General features: G+C 42.2%; 1 protein-coding gene across 3 annotated transcripts in view; it reads left to right on the top strand.

The window, feature by feature from the left end:
* Positions 1 to 20484, top strand: part of znf804b (zinc finger protein 804B) — a 569768-nt gene that overhangs the window by 14360 nt on the left and 534924 nt on the right. For all 3 annotated transcript variants that reach the window (XM_078417230.1, XM_078417239.1, XM_078417220.1), the window contains exon 2: positions 16619 to 16691. The gene's annotated coding sequence lies outside the window, so the exon portion shown is untranslated. The remainder of the gene's footprint in view (positions 1 to 16618; positions 16692 to 20484) is intronic.

Genomic DNA, 20484 nt, shown 5'->3' with positions numbered 1-20484 from the left:
TGTCTACAAGATACAGCTGAAAGGAAACCTATCCAACTACCTAATAAATGTCCATTTTACTTCACATCTAATCTTACCTGAAGCAAGATTTCTAATTAATCTGACACAATGATGTCTGCCCAGAGTGGCTAAAACTTCTGTCTGAATACCAGACCATATTTTCACCAGACAAGCCACTGACTTAAATCTATATACCTCTTGATCACTCCAGGCAAGATCATGTGCCTTGTGACAATTTAACTAGTAGCCTGCCACTGCTGCATCAAGGGTGATTGATGCTCTTTGAGGAATGATTCTCAATTAATTTCCTAGTGGAATCTAGGACCATAGAGAGAACTGTCCAATACAAAAGCCTGGCTCAAAAATAAAAGCTGCTGGAGGAACTCTGGGTCAGCAGGAATCTCCGGAGGCAATGGGATGGCTGAAGTTTTGTCTTGAGATCCTCCATCAGGACTGAGTCTGTAAAGTGGAAATAGCCAGTATAAAGAGGTGATATGAGGGATGAAGATTGTCAATTCCTGCCTCAACCCTCCTATCATATTTAACTGGCTATCTCCTCTGTAGACTCAATCTTAATTGGCGTGAAATGTCAACAATCCATTTGCCTTCACTGATGCTGTCTGACCCACTATCTTTTTCTTGCAGGTCGTTTGTTGCTCTAGATTCCAACATCTGCAGTCTCTTCTGTCTCATAATCCTGGCCGGCTTGCCATGCATTCTGCTGAAAATTCCCAAATGAAAATACACTCAAACGGAAAGTCTTCAATTCAATCACTGGACTCCAATATTTGGTACCAAACAGCCAGTCTTAAATGTCACTGTCATAGAGAACAGAAACAGGCCCTTCATTCAGCTTACCCATGCCAACCAAGTTGCCCCATATTCATTAGACCCACCTGCCCACATTTGGCCCAAATCCTCTAAACATTTCCTATCCATGTGCCTGTCCAAATGTCTTTTCAATGATGTTATAGTTTCTGCCTCAACTACCTCCTCTGGCAGTCCGTTCCATATACCCACCACCCTCTGTGTGAAAAAGTCGCACCTCAGATTCTTATTAAATCTTTCCCATCTCATCTTAAACCTATGTCCTCTGTCTCTTGATTCCCTTACTCTGGGCAAAAGACGATGTGTATCCACCATATCTATTCCCCTCATGATCTTATACACCTAAATAAGATTACCTCTCGCCTTCCTATGCTCCAAGGAATACAGTCCAAGCCTGCCCAACCTGTCCCTATGGCTTAGGCCCTCAAGTCCCGGCACAATCCTTGTAAATCTTCTCTGCATTCTTTCCAGGTTAACAACATCACTATTATAGCAGGGTGATCAAAACTGAGCATAATACTCCAACTGTGGCTTCATCAGTGCTTTGTACAAAAGGTTAATTTGAAAGTTGAATCATTAGTAAGGAAGACAAATGCAATATTAGGATTAATCCTGAGAGAACTAGTATATAAAAACAGGGATGTAATGCTGAGGCTTTATAAGGCATCGGTCAGACTGTATTTGGTGTACTGTGAGCTGTTTTGGGCCCCATATCTGAGGAGAGATGTGGTGGCGTTGGAGAAGGTCCTGATGAGGTTTACGAGAATGATCCCAGGGGTGTACTCGCTGGAGTTTAGAAGGATGAGGAGGGAACCTCATTGAAACTTACCGAATATTGAAAGGCTTGGATAAAATAGATGCGTAGAGGATGTTTCCACTAATGGGAGAGTCTAGGACCAGAGGACACAGTCCCAGAATAAAAGGACGTAACTTTAGAAACATGAGGAGGAATTTCTTTAGTCAGAGGGTGGTGAATCTGTAGAATTCATTGCCACAGATGGCTGTGTTGGCCAAGTCATTGAGTATTTTAAAAATGGAGGTTGCCAGATTCTTGATTAGTAAGGGTGTCGGGCGTTATGGGGCGAAGGCAGGAGAATGGGGTTGAGAGGGAAAGATAGATCGGCCATAATTGAATGGTGTAATTCCGCTCCTATGACTTATGAACTTTTAGTTTGTTTCTTATGCCGTTGTCATGTTTAGTTTAGAGATACAGCGCGGAAACGGGCCCTTTAGGCCCACCGGGTCTGCGCCGACCAGCGATCCCTGTACATTAACACTATCCTATACCCTTCGAGGGACAATTTTTACATTTACCAAGCCAATTAACCTACATACCTGTACGTCTTTGGAGTGTGGGAGGAAACCGAAGATCTCGGAGAAAGCCCATGCATGTCACGGGAGAAGGTACAAACTCCTTACAGACAGCACCCGTAGTCGGGATCGAACCCGGGTCTCCGGGGCTGCATTCGCTGTAAGGCAGCAACTCGACCGCTGGGCCACCGTGCTGCCCTAAAATATAATATGCCGTCTTAAATATAAACATCCCAAATTATATCTAATAGCTATTGTTACCTGCTGTTATAAAAGCATATATTACAGATATACAAAACTACATTACTCCAACTTATCTCATTGAAGGCATCAGTTAGCTAAAAATGAGCAATGTCTTTTTACCATTTCCTTGGTGATCTATCTGCATTGATATTTTCTGCTTATAATTTACTTGTTTTTCTATCCTATTATATGTTATATCATTCATTTGATTGTATGCATCTATTTTCTGTTACTATACTCTCAATGCTGAAACTTTATGGGTTTTCCCATAATATTTCAGTTAATTTACATAATTGCACAAGCTAACATGAGACGTGACTATGTTGGAGCATATTCCATCTGGATTCAGTTTCAAGCAACTCGTCTACACTTGACTTGCTCATTTTCCAAGCACTGCTGTGTGCCTCCCTGGGCCCGAGTGCACTCTGATATTCCTCTCCGAAATCCTCATCCACATTTAAATCCATATCATCATTAGTTCAAAAATGGACAGATGAACACGATTTGTGGAATTGTAGATGGTAGTCTTAAGCTGCAGAGAAATATTATGTGTTAGTGAAATGGGCTGTAAAATATTAGATGAAGCTTAATCTAGGTAAATGAATGGTGATGCATTTGGGAGAGCTAATGAGGCCAGGGCACATACCATGAATACTAGGGTCTTGAGGAATATTGAGGAACAGAATATGAACCCATAGATCCTTGAAGGTGGCAGCACCGGTAGATAATCCGATTAGGAAAGCATATGGAATTCAGACCTTCATTACTTAGGGCACCAAAAAAACAAAAGTAGGGAGGACCAACTTTATCAAAACAATTGTAGTACAGCCTGCAGCTGTGGTCATCGGGTTACCGGAAGGATGTGATGATAATGGAGAGGATGCAGGGGAGATTCACCAAAATATTGCCTGGGATGGAGCTTTCAGTTATAGGGAGGGATTGGAGAATCTCGGTCTCCCTGCAGCAGAGAAGGTTAAGAGAGGACATGGGTGAGATGAGGGGCATAGAGTAGACTGCAGGAAAATCTTCCTCATGTTAGAGATAAATAAAACTGGAGGACATGGGTTTAGAGTAAGTTGGGGGAGATTTAGAGAAGAAATAAAGAGGACTTTCTTTATCCAGATAGTGGTAAGTACCTGGAATGCACGTCCTGTGAGAATAGACAATAGGTGCAGGAGTAGGCCATTTGGCCCTTCGAGCCAGCACCACCATTCAATGTGATCATGGCTGATCATTCTCAATCAGTACCCCGTACCTGCCTTCTCCCCATACCCCCTGACTCCGCTATCCTTAAGAGCTCTATCTAGCTCTCTCTTGAAAGCATTCAGAGAATTGGTCTCCACTGCCTTCTGAGGCAGAGAATTCCACAGATTTACAACTCTCTGACTGAAAAAGTTTTTCCTCATCTCCGTTCTAAATGGCCTACCCCTTATTCTTAAACTCTGGCCGCTGGTTCTGGACTCCCCCAACATTGGGAACATGTTTCCTGCCTCGAACGTGTCCAACCCCTTAATAATCTTATATGTTTCAATAAGATCTCCTCTCATCCTTCTACATTCCAGTGTATACAAGCCTAGTCGCTCCAGTCTTTCAACATACGACAGTCCCGCCATTCCGGGAATTAACCTAGTAAACTTATGCTGCACACCCTCAATAGCAAGAATATCCTTCCTCAAATTTGGAGACCAAAACTGCACACAGTATTCCAGGTGCGGTCTCACTAGGGCCCTGTACAACTGCAGAAGGACCTCTTTGCTCCTGTACTCAACTCCTCTTGTTATGAAGGCCAACATTCCATTGGCTTTCTTCACTGCCTGCTGTACCTGCATGCTTCCTTTCAGTGACTGATGCACTAGGACACCCATATCTCGTACGTCCCCTTTTCCTAACTTGACACCATTCAGATAATAATCTGCCTTCCTATTCTTACCACCAAAGTGGATATCCTCACACTTATCCACATTAAACTGCATCTGCCATGCATCCGCCCACTCACACAACCTGTCCAAGTCACCCTGCAACCTCATAGCATCTTCCTCACAGTTCACACTGCCACCTAGCTTTGTATCATCTGCAAATTTGCTAATGTTACTTTTAATCCCTTCATCCAAATCATTAATGTATATTGTAAATAGCTGCAGTCCCAGCACCGAGCCTTGCGGTACCCCACTAGTCACTGCCTGCCATTCTGAAAGGGACTCATTTATCCCCACTCTTTGCTTTCTGCCTGCCAACCAATTTTCTATCCATGATTGATTGAAGCTGGGTCATTGACAGCATTTAAAAAATGTCTAGAGGATCTCTTGAATCCCCTAGACATAGCAGGCAAAGGATCAAGTGCAGGGAAATGGGATTAATATGGAAGGGTGTACACTGGTCAGGTGGAGATTACTAAGCAGCATTCCGTGGGTTAGTTAAAAAGCCAAAGCTCAGGCACAAAAAGCACTTTCAGAATTTTTTGGGAGGGAGATAGGCTATTAATACCTGAAGTTCTCGTTGGATCGATAATACCTCAGGGTATTGTGGGAGTAGGATGGAGAAAGTAAATCCAGTGAGAAACAAGAATCATTGACTGCAACCAGTGTAGTTTGTGCCTGTGTCTGCTCCTGATGTTATTGCCAGTTTCGCAGCACAGCAGCAGTGAACGCTGACAGCTTTGCCAAAGCTTCAAATGCAAAATCGGGACATTTTGTTCTGCATGTTTGTATGAACAGTGTGTTGGTACAAAGGTAATTTTCACTTCAGTGAAGTAAAGTTGTTGCTTGCCTTTCTTACCCCAACACCTGTTAATACATTCCTGTTGTTAATTGCAAATGAACATTGCATACTTTATTCTCCTTCAATTTTTATTCTGAAATGCCTTTACTGAATATAATTTAACAATTGACTTTCATCTTTGGTTTGGTTCATAACCTTTGAAAATTGAACACAGGAGAATTGGACTTCTGAAATCCTAAGAAATGTTACTGTGGTTTAATTATGTTTTGAAAGCAAGAGAAGTTAGTAAATAATTTCCTCATAGATACTTTGGAGGGTAGTGGTGAGGGTGGAGGAGGGATTTCCTTACCAAATCCATGAAGTAGTAAGTATGTAATAAGGTATGTATAACATATTATTGAAGTTTAGGAGAATAAATGCACCAAAGTAAATTGGAAATAATGAATCAAAACTGTTGATGAAATTTTGTTGCTTCAGTTCGGTATTGTACAAGTGGATAGTGTATTATTGAAGATGCTGCTAGAGTACTATGAGCAGTTTTACTCCCCTTGTTTAAGTAAGTATATGTTAGCATTGGAGGCAGTCCAGAAGTGATTCACTAGACTAATTTGTGGAATAGGAGGATTCACCTATCGCAAATTACAAAAGCTGTTTGCATTGTAGTTGAGAAGTTTGAGTAGTGAACACACAAGATCAAGAGCAAATAGGAGCAGGAGTAAGGCATCTGCCGCTCGAGTTTGAATTGCCATTCAGTATGATCATGGCTGTTCCATCTCAAGCCTTGCCTCTTCCTGTGTGTCAGATCCCTATAGATCTTATCGAAACATATACGATCCTAAGGGGGAATGACAAGGTAGATGTGACGTTTCTATTAATGAGAGAGTATTCAACAAGGGAACATTATTACAAGATAAGGTGCGAGGAACTTTTCCGCTGTGTGTGATAAATCTATAGACTTTTCCACCCTAAAAGATCACATAGTTGAATCATGGGGCACAGAAGCAGGTTCTTTGGCCTATCATGTCCATGCCGGCCATTAAGTCCTACATATGCTAATCTCATTTAACAGCACTTGATCTACAGCCTACAATGCCTTAGTAATTTAAGTGCTCATCCAGATGTGTCTTCTATTTTGTGAGAATACCTGCCTTCTCAAGCAGTATGTTCCAGATTGCAACCATTTTCTGTTAAAAGATTCTTCCTCAGATGCTACCTTAACATCTTAGTCCTCACCTTAAACCTGTACCCTCTGATCTTCGAAACAGTTGCCTTGTGGGAAATTTTCTTTCTTTCTATTTACCTTATACATGCCATTTCATAATTTTATGTATCCCTATCAGGACCCCTTAAACCACCTCTGCTCCTATGAAAACAAACCCAGATCAACCAATCTCTCCTCATTAAATGAAACATTCCATCCCAAGCAACATCCTGTTAAGTCTCATTTATACCCTCTCCATTGCAATCATATCCTTCCTATGATGTGAAGATCAGAATTGCCCACAATATTCCTGATGCAGCCAAACTAATACTTTATAATGTTCTACCAACATCTCCCTGTTCTTCTATTCTATGCCCTGTCTAATGAAGGGAAAAATCCTATTTTTTGTGTTCATATTATTTTCCACAAATAACACCAGAGTAAATCATGTGAATAATTTGGAAAAAGATAACATTATGTACACATAGTGCTTTCATTAAGGAAACTCAAATCTATGGAGCTGTTGGATTCCAGTCAAGAGATAAGAGAAAGCTTTATTCCTTGATATCTGCTTGTGTCATTAAGACTGTTATTGGTATTGTATAATTTATATAAACCAGCTTTGTGTCTTCTGTTCTTTTCTCGTTTCAAATATTGGAATGGACGCACACGAACATGGTGCATGATTTTATTGTATATTCCTAATTTTTATTTATCCTCAAAGACTTAGATGAAGGGATTAAAAGTACCATTAGCAAATTTGCAGATGATACTAAGCTGGGGGGTAGTGTGAATTGTGTAGAAGATGCAATAAGGCTGCAGGGTGACTTGGACAGGTTGTGTGAGTGGGCGGATACATGGCAGATGCATTTTAATGTAGATAAGTGTGAGGTTATTCACTTTGGAAGTAAGAATAGAAAGGCAGATTATTATCTGAATGGTGTCAAGTTAGGAAGAGGGGATGTTCAACGAGATCTGGGTGTCCTAGTGCATCAGTCACTGAAAGGAAGCATGCAGGTACAGCAGGCAGTGATGAAAGCCAATGGAATGTTGGCCTTCATAACAAGAGGAGTTGAGTATAGGAGCAAAGAGGTCCTTCTACAGTTGTACCGGGCCCTGGTGAGACCGCACCTGGAGTACTGTGTGCAGTTTTGGTCTCCAAATTTGAGGAAGGATATTCTTGCTATTGAGGGCGTGCAGCGTAGGTTCACTAGGTTAATTCCTGGAATGGCGGGACTGTCGTATGTTGAAAGGCTGGAGCAATTAGGCTTGTATACACTGGAATTTAGAAGGATGAGGGGGGATCTTATTGAAACATATAAGATAATTAGGGGATTGGACACATTAGAGGCAGGAAACATGTTCCCAATGTTGGGGGAGTCCAGAACAAGGGGCCACAGTTTAAGAATAAGGGGTAGGCCATTTAGAACGGAGATGAGGAAGAACTTTTTCAGTCAGAGAGTGGTGAAGGTGTGGAATTCTCTGCCTCAGAAAGCAGTGGAGGCCAGTTCGTTGGATGCTTTCAAGAGAGAGCTGGATAGAGCTCTTAAGGATAGCGGAGTGAGGGGGTATGGGGAGAAGGCAGGAACGGGGTACTGATTGAGAGTGATCAGCCATGATCGCATTGAATGGCGGTGCTGGCTCGATGGGCTGAATGGCCTACTCCTGCACCTATTGTCTATTGTCTATTGTCTAAAGTGCTTGATTGCATATGTGAATAGTTTTTTTCCTGTATCTGTGCTGTTAATGATTTATTGTTATAAATAGTAGTAACAGGATCTATTCAAAATTCAAGCTACACATTTTAAAAAACATTCTCTCGCATTGTGCTGCATTTAAATTTTAATTTTGACGGGTCTATTTTCAAAGCCTGACTTTTATGAAAATACTTTAAAAATACATCTCCTTTGAGATTATTTTTATTATATGTATTAAGATAAATGGACATAATCAGGTTGTTCCTTAGCATTTTGAATATTTTCCTGGAATCATCTTCATTTATCACCACGTGCAATACTGCAAAACTGACTAAAATCAAAAGATTGTGATAAATGGATGATCTTTTGTTGTTAGCAATCAATAGACAATAGACAATAGGTGCAGGAGTAGGCCATTCAGCCCTTCGAGCCAGCACCGCCATTCAATGCGATCATGGCTGATCACTCTCAATCAGTAGCAAGAATTGGACTGCGTAATTTTTATGTACAGTGGGATCAGAAGAATAAAGTTCACTGTTTCTGTAGTTCTACAGGCACATTAAAAGCAAAAACACAACAAATAAATATACAAAAATTATCAGTTATTCTAGGTAAACCATATCATGATTGTGCAAACCAAACTGTGTTTTGCAAACTTTGTGGTGCCAATGTCCATCGTAGTAAGTTGATGAGATAGTGTTGTGTTTTGATTTGTGCAGTGTGGTTCAAAAACGTGATGGTTGAGGGGAAGAAACAGTTCTTGGAACTGGAGATAATGGTTATTAATCTCCTGTATCTTCTTCCTAATGGTAGTAGCAAGAGGACAATGAGTCAACATGGTCTTTTATATTGGAACATGAAACATAGAACAGTACAGCACAGGAACAGGCCTTTCGACCCAATATATTCATGACAATCATGATGCCAAGCCCTACTCTTATCTGCTAACACAATAATCAATATCCCTCCATTCCCTACAGATCCATGTGCCTTTCCAAATGTCTCTTAAATGCCACTATTGTATCTGCCTTTGCCACTACCCTCAGCAGCACATTCCAGGCATTCACCACCTCTGTTCAAACAAAAGTCCTGCACATCTCCTTAAACTTTGCCTCTCTCATCTTAAAGCTATGCTCTCTATATTTCCTTCTGGGGAAAAAAAGCATTCCAGAGAAAACAATCTAAGTCTGTCGAACCTCTCCCTGTAGCTATTACCTTCTAATCTAGGTATCATTCTGTAAAACCTGCTCTGCACCCTTTCCAAAGCATCCACATCCTTGTACTGGGGCAACAAAAACTGCACACAATACTCCAAATGCAGCCTAACCAAAGTCCTATAAAGCTGCATCATGACTTCCTGACTCTTGTACTTAATGCCCCAAAAAATGAAGACGAGCATACCACATGCCTTATTTATCACTCTGTTTACTTGTGTTGCCACTTTCAGGGAGTTATGAATGTAGACCCCAAGCCCCCACTGTGCATCAATAATGTTAAGGGTCTTGCCATTAATTGTATATTTTTCTCTTGCATTTGACCTCACAAAGTGCAACACCTCATTTTTGCTCAGGTTAAACTCCATCGGTCATTTCTCTGCCTATTTCTGTAGTTGAACTATATCTCTGTGCATACTTTGACAGCCTTCATCAAAGTCCACAACCCCAGAAATCTTGGTGTAATCGGCAAACTTATTAACCAACCTGTCTACATTTACATCCAACTCATTTCTATATATAATCACAAATAACCAGCACAGATTCCTGTGGAACTCCACTGGTCACAGACCGTCTGCTTAAATATTGTTATTCCACCAAAATCCTCTGTGAGACAGTTCTGAAGGCATACGACCGGACCAGCCTACTTACCAAATGCCTTACTACAATCCATGTACACAACATCCACTGCCCTGACCCTCAACGATCACCTTCTTTATGTCCTCAAAAAAACTCAATCAAGTTAGGACGACACAATCTATAGCATATAAAGCCATGCTGGCTATCCCTAATTAAGCCATTATTCATCCAATGGGAATAAATCCGATTCCGAAGAATGCTTTCCAATAGCTTCCCTATCGCCGACTTGAAGCTAATGAGCCTATGATTCTCTCTACCTCCCTTCTTAAACAAAGGAACAACATGATCTATTTTCAGGTCTTTTAGGACATTGCCTGTGGATAGAGAAGATGCAAAGATCTTTATCAAGGGTCCCATAAACCTCTATCTTGTCCCTCTCAATAACCTGGTATAGAACTTATCAGGCCCTGGGGATTTATCCACCTTAATGCTCTTCAAAAATTCAAACATCTCCTCCTTAATCTCAAAATGCCCTTGCATATTAGTATTTAGTTTAGATTTAGTTTAGAGATACGGCGCGGAAACAGGCCCTTTGGCCCACCGGGTCCGCACCGCCCAGCGATCCCCGTATATTAACACTATCCTACACACACCAGGGACAATTTTTTTTACATTTACCAAGCCAATTAAACTACAAACCTGTACGTCTTTGGAGTGTGGGAGGAAACCGAAGATCTCGGAGAAAACCCACACAGGTCACGGGGAGAACGTACAAACTCCGTACAGCACCCGTAGTCAGGATCGAACCCAGGTCTCCGGTGCTGCATTCGCTGTAAGGCAGCAACTCTACCGCTGCGCCACCGTGCCGTATTCTCCACACTGATCTCACTGTCCTCCATGTCCTTCTGCTTGGTGCAGAGTACTCATTTATTACCTCTCCTTCATCCCTGACTCTGAACAAATTCTATCCTTTATCCTTGAGAAGCCTTCCCTTCACCCTTGTTACCCTCTTAGGTTTAATGTATTTATAATTATATATAGCCTGGGGATTTTCTTTAATCCGACTCGCCAAAGCCTCAATGTGACCCCTCTTGGTCTTTCGAATCACCTGCTTGAGTTCTTTCCTCCTTGCTTTTTATTCTTTAAAGGCCCTCCCAGATTTCTTCTTCTTGAACCTTTTCCTTTATCTTTTTTAACCAAAGCCTGTATTTAATGGCTCCTTCCTCCTTGACCTGTTTAATTATTTTATTTTCTGAAAGGTGTTGGGCTGATATTTAACTGTACTGTTTTTTTAACTTGTTTATTTTTATTTTTTTTAATATTTCATTAATCTGTAGTGCATGCTAGCAGTCAGTCTAAATTAGGGTAAGATGGATTAAGTTTGGATTTTAGGTAAGATTTGTGGTACAGTTGCAATTGTAGTACAGGTTATAAAATAAATGCAGTAAAAAATTAAACAAGTTTTAATAATCTAGCCTTTATAATTACAGTCTAGTGGCCCTAGTTGGTCATGTTGGGCCAGATGTCAAATAATGATGAGGTGGAATACAGGAAAGAGATTGAGAACTTTGTGACCTGATGTCAAAACAACATACTTTCTCTCAATGTCAGAAAGACAAAGGAGATAGTGATCGACCTCGGGAAGTGAAGTAGTACATATTTGCATTAATGACACCGAAATAGAGATGGTGGAAAGCTTAAAATTCCTAGGAGTAAATATCACCAGCAGATGTCCTGCACCACCCATATTGAAACAATGGCCAGGAAAGACATCAACACCTCTATTTCGTTTGGAATTTAGCACGTTCTCACCGACTTCTAAAGATGCGGTGTAGAAATTTAATCAGAATGCATCACAGCATGGTTTGGGGATAGTTCCATCCAAAGCCGCGAGAAATTGCAGAGAATTGTGGACGCAGCCCCGACCATCACAAACCAAACTCCCATCCATTGACTCCATTTACACCTTGTGCTGCCTCGGCAAGGCCACCAGCAAAATTAAGGATGAGACACACCCTGGCCACTCCCTTTCCTCCCCTCTCCCCTCAGGTAAGAGCTATAAAATTGTGAAAATGCACACATCCAGATTCAGGGACAGTACCTTCCCAGCTTTTTATCAGGCAACCGAACCATCCTACAAACTAGAGAGCAGTCCTAATCTACTAGTCCTGACCTCCTAACTACCTCATGGGAGATGCTTGGACTATCTTTGAGAGGTCTTTACTGGACCTTACCTTGCTCTAAACATTATTAATGTTTCTGTTTTATGTATCCGTGCACTTTGGATGGCTCAATTGTAAATATGTACTGTCTTTCCGTTGACTGATTAGCATGCAACAAAAAAAATTCACTGTCTCGGTCAATAAACAAAATAAATCTAAAATAATCTTTTTGATACCATTATGGAAAGCCTGTTATGTAAATGTTTGCTTTCAGTGACACTGTATATTTATAGCGAATAATCCCATCAATTTTGTCAGAATGAAAATAGAGAGTATGTGCTCAAAACATTACATAGAATTTTGAAAACTCCCTTGCTCAACATTGGTGACTGCTGTTGGCACTTGGAAAAACTGAAGTTCAGATTTTGCATTAGGTTTAGTTTAGTTTAGGGATACAGAGTGGCAATAGGCCCTTCCATCCAGCGAGTCCATGCCGATCAATGATCACCCCTGACTTAGTTCTATCTAGCACAGTGGGATAAATATACTGTTGCCAATTAACCTCCAAACCTGCATATCATTGGAGTGTGGGAGGAAACCAGAGCACCTATGGTCCATGCGATCACAGGGAGAATGTACAAACTCCGTGCAGGACTACACCAATTGTCAGGATTGAACCCGATTTCTGGCGCTGTAAGGCAGCAGCTCTAACACTAGGCCATCGTGCTGCCCTTTCCCCAGGAAGGTGAACTGCAAAGCAATGCTGATATTATGGGATCTCTCCTGCTCCTTGAAACATGGTGTTGGAGGAGGGAATGTAGATTTTTGAAGCATTGTGATCACCTTTTGAAACAGGAAATATTATTCAAAAGGGCTCCATGAGAACCGAGAGCAATGGCCTAGTGGGGAGGTACGCTGGTGACAGGAGATTAAGATGTGCTGGACCAAGTGGACCCGTTGGGCCCATTACTCATAGAGGGGGCACAGGGAAGGGGAAAGGGTGCCACTCACCTTGGCCCTATGGCGCCAGCGCTGCAGTCAGAGCGACCTGTGAACCCAAAGCCACTCCTGTATTGGTGTAGGACCCTCACCCCATCCACTCAATCCCCCTTATCCCCCCTCCTTCCCCCCACTCACCCACTTCATCTCCCCTCCCCTCCACCCTCTCACACCTCCACCCCCACCCCAACTGCCCCCCACCCCCCTCCTGTCCCTCAACCCGGGCATCAGTTAGACCCCCCCACATCACCCTCCCCTGCAAGAGATTAATATATTAAAAGATATACAATATAACATTTAATATTCTTACATTAGTATATTTTAAGTATTATAATTGTTATTTTTTTATTATTTGTGTGTGTGTGTGCGTGTGTGCGTGTGTGCGCGTGTGCGTTGTAGTTCGGTGATTGGTGCAACGGGGGGGGACTACACCTCCTGGCGGGCAGCGCGGCCGCGGGAGGCGCGCACAAGATGGCGGAGCGGGAGGAGGAGAGCGGCTGCCATTTTTGTTGGAGTGGTCGGAGCGGGCGCTGGAGAAGAGGCGGGAGGAGGAGGAGAAGAAGCTGCCCGCTAGGGGTTGTAGTCCGGTGATGGTCTGGGGCGACAGCGGGGACTCGACGACGCCATCGGTTGAGACTGAGGGGAACAATGAGACGACAGGGATGACAACGACCGACTGCCTCCTGCTTGGAATCTCCCCTGGGGCTGGGTGCGAGCGAGGGGTAGAGGAAAGGGGAGAGGGAGCAACTCACCCCGGCCCTGGGTGGCCATCGCTGTAGCCAGCAGTGGCCATCTTCTTTTGCCTTCTCTCTGGCGCCACTCTGCACCACGGGAGGAAGGTCAGGCGCAAGGCATGCCGGGGCAGGCAGCGGTCCCCCCGCTGGTCCTCCGGGAGGGGGGGAGCGCATTTGTTAAAGTCAGTTTATTGGCCGTGACTCCCTGGCCCCGCTTCCTCATTGGCTGGCACTTGTGTGGGTCCCATTGTGACATCACACGCTGAAGAACAAAATGAAAAAGGTTTAAAAGGAAATGTTTAAACTTTAAAATCTCTCTAACATTAAAAATATAACACCAATTTGAATGAAACCTGTTGCAAAGGGTCCCCAGGATAACGGTGAGTAAAGTGGGCCTACAATTGTTGTGCTATCGTGTACCGTTTTGGCTGTGTAGTGGGCATGGTACACACATAAACACATAAACATATACACACAAACAAACCGAGAGTTTTAGTAATATAGAGATAGATAGATAGATGGGATTCACGATGACTTGGTTGCATGGATTCAGAATTGGCTTATTCATAAAAGACAGAGGGTTATGGTGGAACATAGATATTCTGGCTAGAGGTCTGCGACCAGTGGAGTTCCACTGGGATCTCTTTTGTTTGTGACGTACAGGTATGTAGGTTAATTGGCTGGGTAAATGTAAAAATTGTCCCTAGTGGGTGTAGGATAGTGTTAATGTACGGGGATCGCTGGGCGGCACAGACTTGGAGGGCCGAAAAGGCCTGTTTCCGGCTGTATATATATGATATGATATGATATGATATACAAATGATCTAGATGTAAATGTAGATGGGTTGGTGAGTAGTTTGCTGACAATGCCAAAATTGTAGGAGTTGCAGGCCGTGAATAATGCTGTCAGAAGATACGGCAGGATCAGCTGCAGAAATGGGAAGAGAAATGGCAGATGGAGTTTAGCACGAGCATGGTTGAGGTGTTGCACTTTGGAAAGTTGAAAGTAAGGAGAGAGTCACAGTTAATGGCAAGGCCATTAACAGCATTGATGTGCAGAGGGATCTTGGAGTCCAAGTTCATAGCTCACTAATGGTGGCAGCTTAAGTAAAGAAGGCACATGGTATTCTTGCCTTCATTGCTAGGGGCATTGAATATGTGTCAGAAAGAGATCATTTGCTTTCAGTTCTATGATACAGTTCTATAGGACTTTTGTTAGTCTGTATTTGGAGTATTGCGTACAGATGACACCGAAATAGGATGTTACCGGAATTGGAGGGCTTGAGTAATAAGGAGAGGCTGTATCTGCTGGGAATTCTTTACCTGGAGCATAGGAAGTTGAGAGTGATCTTATAGAGGAATATAAAATCTTGAGAGGTGTAAATAGATGGATTATCACTGTCTGTTGTTGGAGGGTAACGTTTTAAGGTGAGAGAGGAATGATTGAACTTGAGGAGCTTTTTCCACACAGGTTGGTGGACACAACGGGTAAGATACAGCTGTTGAGGCGCGTATAATTACAACGTTGAAAATCTATCTAGACTGGCACATAGTGTAAGAAGTTGTAATGATGACAAGTCACAAAGCAGTGATCCCAGTCTCGCTCCAACGGGAGTACACAGGGGCCATCCCGGGACACCATCCACAGGGGCCATCCCGGGACACCATCCACAGGGGCCATCCCGGGACACCATCCACAGGGGCCATCCCGGGACACCATCCACAGGGGCCATCCCGGGACACCATCCACAGGGGCCATCCCGGGACACCATCCACAGGGGCCATCCCGGGACACCATCCACAGGGGCCATCCCGGGACACCATCCACAGGGGCCATCCCGGGACACCATCCACAGGGGCCATCCCGGGACACCATCCACAGGGGCCATCCCGGGACTGACGCTGCAGTGAAGAGAGCGAGGGCCATTTTTTTCTGGCCTGCGATGACTGATCTACAAATAGTAGGAAATGTTTAAAGGGATATGGGACTAGTTCAGGTTATGGGACTAGTTCACAATTGTCAGTACGGATACATTTAGGTTTAGGTTTATTATGTCACATGTACTGAAGTACAGTGAAAGCATTTGTTTTATATGCCCTCTATTCAGATCAGATATACCTTGCATAAATGCAATCAAATCAAACTCAAGTGCAATAGATAGAGCAATGGGGAAGATACAGAGTGCAGATTATAGTTCTCAGCATTTTACCGCATCGGTTCCACAGGCAATATCCAATGTCCACAATGGGGTATAGGTGAACCGGATCGTACTCCAGCCTATGGAAGGACTATTCAGAAGCCTGATAACGGGAAGAAGCTGTCCCGAGTCTGGTAGTGTGTACTTTCAAGGTTCTGTACCTTCTGCCAGACCGAAGCAGGGAGAAGAAGGAATGATTGGGGTGGGCGAGGTCTTTGATTATATTGGCTGCTTTTTTGAGTATGATGTCAAGAGGAATCATTGGTGGGAGGTCTGTTATGTATGTTGGGCCGAAGAGCCTGTTTTCTTATTCTTTGACTCCATTACAAAATGTCTTGGTTAGTTTCAGGCGCAAGTGCGGTTTTGAATATCGATTACCCGAGTCAGATGTACTTCTTGTACAAGAATACAAATTTGGACTATGTTACAACTGTAGGAATTTGGCTATCATGTAGCATAATTAGGATACTCGTGTAAATTGATATCCTCCATTGTTAATCACTAATCTAAATGCATTCAATTCTCTATCTGACACTGAATAATGGTCTTTACCAGCAATGGTCTTTGGAGGGTTAAAGTAAAGGTACATTGGGAAACTTGGCACAGTTGGCCGAGTTATTTTCACGACATTTTCTGCCAGTTTGCCATTGGAATCACACTTCACATTGCAACTGTTCACAAGGTGTGAAAATGTTCTTCTGCTAAGAGCAAAAAAAATCTCTTCTGTTTCGCAGGCTCTTATTGGATGCAATTTGCTGCAGAATCATGGATGGAAGCATGGTAACAGCCTTGGAGAGACTCTGCAGGGTATGTGTTTATGTTCAAACAGTTTCAGAAATGTCATGTTTCTAGGTTTTAAGAGATTTGAAGCTGAATGATAATTTTACTGTTGTACACTGGAGGCCTCTTCAATCCTGGTTGGTCAGTCGTGAAAAGCAAGCCCTGCTCTCTTTCATTTGTGTGATCACATTTATCTGTACATAAAGAAAAGGTTACCAGTAGGTTTCACATACAGGAAGAATTCAAAATGCAGATTAAGGCGGTGTATATTCTGATGAAAGTGAGAAGAAAAGGGATGGCAGAAGGAAGGAAGGGGAGGCAAAAGAGGCAGTGGAGGAGGGGAAATGGCCTAGTGGAGACCAAGGAGGTGGAAGGAAATTGAAGAATGAGGGTGTTGGGAAAATATGGGACTGTTATAGGGGACAGCAAAAATTGTGAGGAAGTGGTTCGGATTCTGGAAAGGTGACAAGAAGGAGCATTCTTGTTGATAAAAATTCTGATTTATAAGCTTATCCACGGCTCAGGAACATTTTTAATGTGTAAAATAAATATATAATGTTTCTACCTTATTTGTGACCATCAATTTCATGACATTTAAACATATACGAAACATTGTTGAGCCAACTAAGTCAGGTTTGCTGTTGCTGGTGACTGAACAATTTTTTGGCTTTCCTTATTTCAGCATTAATTATTTTCTGATGCGTGGTGTCAATCAGCTAAGCACAAAATAAAATTCCTTTTTCTCTGCCTAACTCCAGTTTTGAAAGAGTTCCTCTCTATCGAACCAGTGCAATCCCCATTCCCTGTCCAATTTGTTCCTGTGGTTTTTGAGTGAATTGGGCATTTATTTGAATTGTGGGCAGTGTAAAAGGAATGAGAAATGAGAATGAGACTGTCTCCACTCATTTCACATCGGGTCCTTCCAACTTCGTCATCATTTTTTAAACTGCAGAATGCTTCTCCTTTGTAACAGCTGGAGTCTTGTTGCAAAACATACTTGGCTAATAAAGTATGATTATGATTATGATTTATTGGTATGACTGTATGGCAACTTGAATTTCACTGTACCTTAGTTGGTACATGTGACAAGAAACAAACCTTGAAATAGGAGTGTTGAAATAGGAGTTTTATGACAATAGACAATAGGTGCAGGAGGAGGCCATTCGGCCCTTCGAGCCAGCACCGCCATTCAATGTGATCATGGCTGATCATTCTCAATCAGTACCCTGTTCCTGCCTTCTCCCCATACCCCCTGACTCCGCTATCCTTAAGAGCTCTATCCAGCTCTCTCTTGAATGCATTCAGAGAATTGGCCTCCACTGCCTTCTGAGGCAGAGAATTCCACAGATTCACAACTCTCTGACTGAAAAAGTTTTACCTCATCTCTGTTCTAAATGGCCTACCCCTTATTCTTAAACTGTGGCCCCTTGTTCTGGACTCCCCCAACATTGGGAACATGTTTCCTGCCTCTAACGTGTCCAACCCCTTAATAATCTTATACGTTTCGATAAGATCTCCTCTCATCCTTCTAAATTCCAGTGTATATCCAGTGGTATCACACCAGAAATGTCAACTACGTAACTGGTCTCCAAACTTAGATTTAGTATTGATGTATAATATTTTCCGAATTAGATTAGGAATAGGATTGGGAACCTCTGGTGGGTTACATTCATTAAAAAAGAAAGTGTATTGAAAATCTGAAACAAATCTATGAACTGCCTTATTTAACCTAAGTGAAGCATGTTGTGTACAGGGAACCCGCTTGGGGTTGGGGGTAGAAGGATTGTGGGGGAGGGGGTGATAAATGTTAGAAATTAACAGTTATTAGGGATTTATTTAAGTAAAGTCTTTTGGACTAATTTGCTGGAGTCTTGTGGATGCGATTGCTGGTAAAGATAGGTGGAAAAGATCGGATAGAGTATAGAACAGTCCAGCACAGGAGCAGGCCCTTTGGCCCGCAGTGTCCGTGCTGAACATGATGCCAAATTAAACTAATGTCCTCTGCCTGCACATCATCCATATCCCTCCATTCCCTGCATATCCATGTACCTTTCAAAAAGCTTCTTAAATGCCATTATTGCATCTGCCTCCATCAGCACCCTTGGCAGCATGTCTTGGCACCCACCACTCTGTGTTTGAAAAAACCCCAAAACATTCTATTGTTCCTCCTTTAATTGTTCCTCTGACGAATTTCTGGAAGGCTTTTGATAAAGTCCTATATAAGGGGTATTCGAGTGCGTAGAATTCAGTGTAATATACAAGCATGGATGGAAAATAGCTATCAGACGGAAAGCAGCAGATATAGCTACTGGGTTATCCAGAGGATCAGAGTTTAACCCCAGCTATTCATAATTTACATCAATCATTTGGCTGAGGGGAACAATTATCATATTTCCAAGTTTGCTAACAATACCAAGCTATGTTGGATTGTGGGTAGAGATGAGAATGTGAGTATCCCATGAGGAGATAGATATTGACAAGCTGTAATGCGGCAGATGGGATATAATGTGGGAAAATGTCAGGTCATCCATTTGGGTGCATAAAATAGAAAAACAGATTATTTGTTAAATGATGAGAGATTGGGTAGTGTTGATGTTCAAAGGAATCAAGGTGTGCTTCACTGAAATTCAACGTGTAGGTACAGCAGATGATTGGAATGGGAAATGATAATCTTTAAGAGTATTTTATTATAGGAGTTAAAGTATTATTGTAATTGTATACAGCCTTGGTGAGAAAGTATACCTGGAGTGAAGCATACAGTTATCGTGTCCTTGCCTAAGAAAGGATTGTCATACTTAGAACTAAGGTGAGAAGAAATCTCTTCACTTGGAGTGTGGCAAGTCTCGAGCATGGATGGCTGTAGACATTCTATGGTGTTAATTCTTGACCAGATTTTTAGGAATAAAGGGAGATAGGGGAAGTGCAGGAAAATGGTGCTGTGGTAGAAGATAAGCCTTGATCTTCATGAATATTGGAGCAGGCTGAATGGCTTTCTATTTTATATGGCCTCGTATTTCTAATATTTACCTATAATTTGTTATGTTCTAAATTGTGACTCCTCGCTACTAATTAATATGATAATAAATAAAACTATGTTAATACATTGTGACATTTAACGTACGATTTGTGACCCGTGCATGGGATCTTTTGGTACCTAAGCTGGGATCTCCTGTTACATTTCCAGTCAGTATTCTGTGATGCTATTTAAAATTAATCTACATTTTTGAATTCCAGAATGAATACTTGGAAAATTACATGCCAATTATTAACACTTTATTTTTGCTTGCTTTGCTTTCTTCTCTTTTTCTACTGTCTTTCCCTCATTGCAATTGTATTAATTTGATCTTATTGTAACACAAATGTACACTGATCAGAATACAGAATTGGCTTCATGGAAGGCAGACGGCGGTGGTCGAAGGTTGTTCACTCAACCTAAGGTTGAGGATCAGGGTTGTTTTTCAGGCTGAATGCATGTGACTTATGGTGTGCTTCAGGAGTTGATGCTAATTAAGCCCATTGCTGTTTGTGGTTTGCATCAATGGTTTGGATGAGAATGTACAGGACATGATTAGTAAGTTTGCAGTAAACACTAAAGTAGGTTGTATCTTAAACAGTGAAGAGTGTAATGAAAAATTACAACAGGATCTTGAATATCTGGGCACCTGAGATGAAGATTGACTAATGGAGTTCAATGCAGATGAGTGTGAGGTGTTACATTTTGGGAAGTCAAACCAGGGCAAGACCTTCACAGTCTATAGTAGGAGTGTACTGGGAGTGTAATAAGAGTAGAGTGAGTACATGACCTGCTGAGTTGCCCTGA

This window comes from Rhinoraja longicauda, chromosome 2 (assembly GCF_053455715.1).
Source record: "Rhinoraja longicauda isolate Sanriku21f chromosome 2, sRhiLon1.1, whole genome shotgun sequence".
NCBI lineage: Eukaryota > Metazoa > Chordata > Chondrichthyes > Rajiformes > Arhynchobatidae > Rhinoraja > Rhinoraja longicauda.
This window is presented reverse-complemented; position numbering and strand designations above follow the sequence as displayed.